Raw genomic sequence first — 6000 nt, 5'->3', positions numbered from 1 at the left:
GTCTATCCCTTTGTCTCCGATCTTCCCATGGGTATTACCAGTTTCTAATTCCTTAGTCTGGACATCATTAGCTATCTCCATTCTCTCTTCCCCTGGTGTTAATAGGGGCTTATTTATTAAATCCATATGCCCAGTAACGGATGTTGCGGGTGGTTGCGTGCATTTAACAGACTTACTTATGCAAGATACAACTGTTAAGCTGTTCGTATTTTTTGGGGGGGGTTTACTGGTGTCATTGTATTTAGAGTCTGTATCGGTTCTACATACTTTGTCAGCATTTCATTATTTAACCTTGAGACTTCTTCTATTTTTACCAATTTCTCCCCTATTCCCTTTACCCTTTCAAGGAGAGGTAGCATAAGCGAATTGACCAGTTGTTCCATTTTTAACAAGAAACCCTCTGCACATTTTGTGTTTTCCAGTGCCTGACTTACATGTGCTACCATGATAATGTCAGGTATTTTGATTTCCTGGGTAGTTATTGGCGGGGCATAATCTGTAGTTGTTGTGGTCTGTACTGCTGTACTTGCACTCCTGGGTGCTTGAGTCTTGCTTCCTGATTTTTCAGTTATGGTTTTCGCCATGTCTGCCCCTCATTTCCTATGTACTTTGGGCTTGTTAATAGGGATTTCTTTGCGTGTTTTACTTTTCCCTCCACGATTAGAGATATTTTTGGTTTTGGACCTGGTCCTGGGGAGTGAAGTGTTATTGCTAACTGTGCTAACATCATTTGAATCACTGGACTCAGCCAGTTCTTCAACAGATCCACTACTCTGTACTAGTGGTGTATTTGGCGTTGGAATAGGAGAACCCTCGTTATCAATAACCAAGTTGTTTTCCCCCGCTTGTGGTGTAACTTGAAGTGGTGTACTAGAATTTGCTATGGCCCCCATAGATGAGCGTCTGTGGTATAATGGTTCCAATGACCAACGTCTGTCTGTTAGAGCAATTTGTTTTTCAAGGACACTAGCAGCTCTGATTATAAAATTGTCTAGTGTTCCCATGACACTACTCCCAACTCCTCCCTTTCGCACTATCTCATTCCGTGTTGTCATAGCCTCTAACATAGACACAATAATATTGATCATGATAGGTGTCACGGATTATACATACGCTTCAAAAGACGTTAATAATATGGCCCAGTCCAGTCCCGTACAGTCACGAACGGTCACAAACGGTCCTGCCCTTGTCCCAGGCTTCTCCCGGGAGGCTCCTGCGTGCTTCCGCAATGCGGGGAATGATGCGGATATTTAAGCGCCTCCTGGCGCGATTACCCAGTATGCGGCTTCTGGCCACAAGGGTTGCTGGGGATTGTGGTTTTCTTCCCCTCGAGCTCTCCCCCACTCAGCGGCCGCACTGGGATGTAGAAATGCGGCAGCGGGGGTGAGCGAGCACAGCAGCGTAGAGCAGCGGCTCCAGTTCGATAGCACCCCCCAGGAAGGCAGGTAGGGTTTTAAAGGGTTCGCCAATGTTTTGAAATGAGCTTGATTCCAGTGCACAGTGAGCCCAGGTCCCACGTCTGAGCATACCTGGCGCACTAAGGGCGAGAAAGCAAAAGACACACAATTGATGGACGGAATGCAGAACAAATCAAAACATTCACCCCCAGTCAAGAGATCTAGGTTAAATGCATAATTCTTTTGCTCACCCTTTTGCATTCTGTCCATCAAGTGTTGTTTTGGCATTTGTCACACCGAGTGGGATGGGTATGACCAGGCGTGGGTGCAGGCCTGAGCACACTGCCTGGCTTCAAAATGGCCCCTTGACCCCCACCGACATGGCCAGGCCGTGCCTGTTCCAGGCCTCAAAATGGCCCCCACCCTCTTGGCCAGGCCCCAACAACACCCCAAAAAGTCGAAAAACACACAAAAATCACCACAATCCAATGCCGTCCATGCCCTCAATGATGTTTAAATTCAAGACACCCCACAGAAATGCTTGGTCCATGCACCATTGAGTACCCCTGGGCCTAATGGCTAGTGTGGGTTTACAGACACCCCAAAATAGAGAAAAAAATCCAAATATAACAGTGAACTAAAATTCCATGACATAAATGAGATTTAAGTTCAACAAAACTCACAGAAACAGTTGTATCTTGCACCCATGACTAACCCTGGGCCTATTGTGGCTACCCACAATATATTTTTTTAAAGTTGTGAAAAAGTGTCTTTTTTTAAATTTCTTTTTATTAAAGCACACCAAAATAAATCATAAATACAAACAATAAGATACACTGGGTTACGGTCAAGCAAAACAATAAATTATGTCACATCCTCTTATTCACAAAAAATACAATACATATAATGAGCTACGGGTTCAGGGATCCTCCGACATGGTGAGTCATCTAGCACGGCAGGGGGAGCACAAATATCCCCTCTATACACATTCCAGGCCCCCCATATATTCCCCCACTTCCTGGGCCTCCCCCTGGCTACATACACAGCACGCTCTCTAAACATACACCAGTCCAGGTCTTCCATCCATTTCCCGATAGTAGGCGGTTGAGTCGCCCCCCATAATTGAGCAATGTTATGCTTGGCGATAGCACATGCGAGCATGGCCCACACCTTTCGGTTCGAAATATTCAAGAGACAACGCCGTGCCTCCAACTCAAAGCCAACTCCCCACACCTTGCGTATTTTACCATGAACAGCGGACCAATACCCCCGGATAAGGGGACAGTCCCACAGCACATGCAGGAACGTCCCAGCCTCACCACATCCCCTTCTGCACTCACCACTGGCAGCCAAACCCATGCGCACCAATCGCGGGGCAGTGACATAGCAGCGGTGGAGGATCTTCAATTGCACCAACCTGAGTCTCATCTGGATAGCAATGACTCTAGGCAAAGCCACTGCCTCCCTCCAATCCTCATTATCAAGGATCAGCCCATCAGCAGCCCATTGATCTCTGAGAGCCACGAGAGGGTCCCCCATATGATTAACAAGTTTTTTATAAACCAGGGAGATAGTTTTCATTGGAAGATGACCATCTAGCACCCGATCCTCTACCGGGGAGGCCTCCAGGGGGGTCACCTCCCGGGGAATACTGGCCAGCAATGCGTGCCTGATCTGCAAATAGCGAAACCGCTCACTCCCCTGCAATTGATACCGCTCCTGCAGAGTCTCAAACGTGAGGATCCCATCCTTACCCCACATGTCACCAACTCGGGAGATCCCTATAAGGTCCCATTTGTCAAAGCCTTTGGTCTTCCACAGGCCACTCAAGCATTCGGCATTCCATAGTGGCGTGGCCATAGTTATCTTCCCCTCCCAATTAAGGGACCGAGTAGCCTCATGCCACACCTGAACAGCCACCGCCGTAGGCCCCACCAAAGGAAAACGCCCCTGCCTGGCATACTGTGCCCTAGAGAACTCACCGCCGGGTATCTGGCCACGGTCCATGGCATATGGTTCATGCGGCAAACCATAAGTGGCAAGGTTAATTGCCGCCAGCTGAGACACCCAGCAATACTTCCGGATATTCGGTAAGCCGATCCCCGCGTCATACCAGGGCAACGTCAGTTTAGCAAACGCGATTCGAGGCCTACCCTCCCATAGGAGTTGTCTCTGGAGAGACTCGATCTCCTTGAAGTACGACAGGGGTATCGGGTCCATGGAATTCTGGAGCACTTATAGGAAGCGGGGAAGCTGAACCGCGCCCCAGCATGGAGATTGGAAGAGACTTCCACCGCACTACATCCCTCCGGAGCCTGGCCAGAGGCGACAACAGATTATTAACATACCTACTCTGTAGATCCAGAGACACAAAAATGCCAAGATACTTGAATCCCCCCTCTTCCAACCTAACCGGGCAGCCCGCAGGAATAGCCGGAGGGTCACCACTTAAGACATAAGGACCGACTTCGCCCAGTTAATGGCGAATCGGGAATATCTACCGAACACCGGCAGGACATCTAGAAACACTATGAGTGAAGTCCGGCGGGGAGGACAAATACAATAATATGTCGTCGGCATTAAGCGATATCTTATCCTCCCACTCGGACGTCCACCTAATCGATCTGATCTGATCGATCTGTCCCAATGAACCCATGCCGCAAGCGGTTCCAGCGCCAAGCAAATAACAGTGGGGAGAGGGGACAACCCTGCCGGGTGCCCCTCCCTAAGGCAAGATCAGCTGACCTATGATTATTTACAACCACCCGGGCCAAAGGATCGGAATACAAGAGACGGACGCAGGAAGCGAACTCCAGACCAAAGCCTAACTTATTCAAGACGGCAAAGAGATAGGGCCACTCCACTCTATCAAATGCCATGGTGGCATCCAGCGACAGCAAAGCCGCCTGCTCGTGGATTTGAGAAGCCCCGCCCAGAACCCTGTGTAGTCTGCGCAAATTGAGGGCCATGTTACGGCGGGGCATGAAACCGGACTGATCCGGGTGAATCAACGTTGTGATGACCTTGACCAACAGGCTCAGTGTTCAATAAGGAGATCGGCCGATATGAAGAACATTCCGTTTTGGATTGCCCTCCTTGTGTATAACTACAATATTCGCGACACGCTGGTCATAGGGAAGCTGGCCCCTCTCCCTGCTTTCACTAAACATATCCTTGACAAAGGGAGCCAATTTATCTGCATTTACTTTAAAGAGTTCTATGGGGAGCCCATTGGGGCCGGAGGCCTTTCCTGAGCGAAACCCCCTAATGGCCTGGGCCACATCGTCGTTCGTAAATGGCGAGTCTAGGAAGTCCCTGTCTTCATCTGAGAGGGTGGGCATTGGAATATCTCGAATCATGTCCGCATTTTCGGACTCCGAGTAATTACATTCGGCAGCATACACCGCCACGTGGTAACCAGCGAACTTGTCCGCAATCTCCTGCGGATCCGTTATTTTATCCGAACCGTCGGGGTGCAGCACCGGTACCAACCGCGACGCCCACTCCCCCTTTTCCAACCAGGCTATCAGCTTTCCAGCCTTATCTCCATGCTCGTAGACCCTACTCTGGATATCTGCCAGCTGTGCCCTCGCCCCATTGCGCGCCCAGCTCTTATACTCATCCCTAAGAAGGCACAGGCGGTGCATCTCCTCCGGAGTGGAGTCACGTGACACCTCCCGTTCCAGGGCCTGCAAATCCGATTCCACTCTGTCCATCTCCGCGCGGCCCTTCCTCTTCTTCCCGGAGATAAACAATAGCAATTCCCCTCTAAGAACCGTTTTGTAGGCTTCCCACAGGGAGCACTTAGAGTCCACCGTTCCAACGTTTTCTTGAAAATAACTGTCCGCAACACGGACAATCTCCTTTTTTGCTGCTGAGTCTCGCAATCGCCAGGCGCTAATAGGTGCAACCCTAGCCTCATCGTACCCACCAAGGTCTAAACCGATCCAGACCGGCGAACGATCCAAGACCCCCCTCGCCAAGTGCCTCACCTCCCTGATCCAAGCTGTGCCGCCAGTACCAATACATAATCTATCCTGGAAAGGGACTTGAGTGCAGAAGCCTGTGTGTATTGTGTTTCACTGGGATTTTTGAGTCTCCATCCATCAATCAGACCAGTCGTCTCCACAAAGTCAGCCAACCATCTCGGGGACGGCAACAGAGCCCGGGCCGGGTACCTATCAGCCTCCCCACTCAAAACTGCATTAAAATCACCCCAAACAAGCAGCACCCCAACAGGCAACGTCAGAAAAATCTTGCCCATGTCGTGGAAAGTATCAGTTTGAAGGGCCGGCGGAACATAAACAGATAAAAAGGTGACAGTCCGCCCCTCCCACAGACCCAAAATCCCAGCATATCCCAGCATACCCCTATTATCGGTCCAAGTGGCTTGGATGGCCAGCGGGAAGGAGTTCTTAACCAAGATCCCGACCCCCCTCGACCCAGATGTAAAACCAGAATGTACGACCAATTTATATCCCCCTCTGTGAAGCGCCATGCATCGCTTTCCCATGAGGTGAGTCACGCTCCACCAAGTCATTGTTCTTCAGCTACCCCTTGATCGCGGGACTCCTGGTCCGACCACTGAATGGTATTGAGCCAG

This window comes from Lissotriton vulgaris, chromosome 1_2 (genome assembly GCF_964263255.1).
Source record: "Lissotriton vulgaris chromosome 1_2, aLisVul1.2, whole genome shotgun sequence".
Lineage (NCBI taxonomy): Eukaryota > Metazoa > Chordata > Amphibia > Caudata > Salamandridae > Lissotriton > Lissotriton vulgaris.
This window is presented reverse-complemented; position numbering follows the sequence as displayed.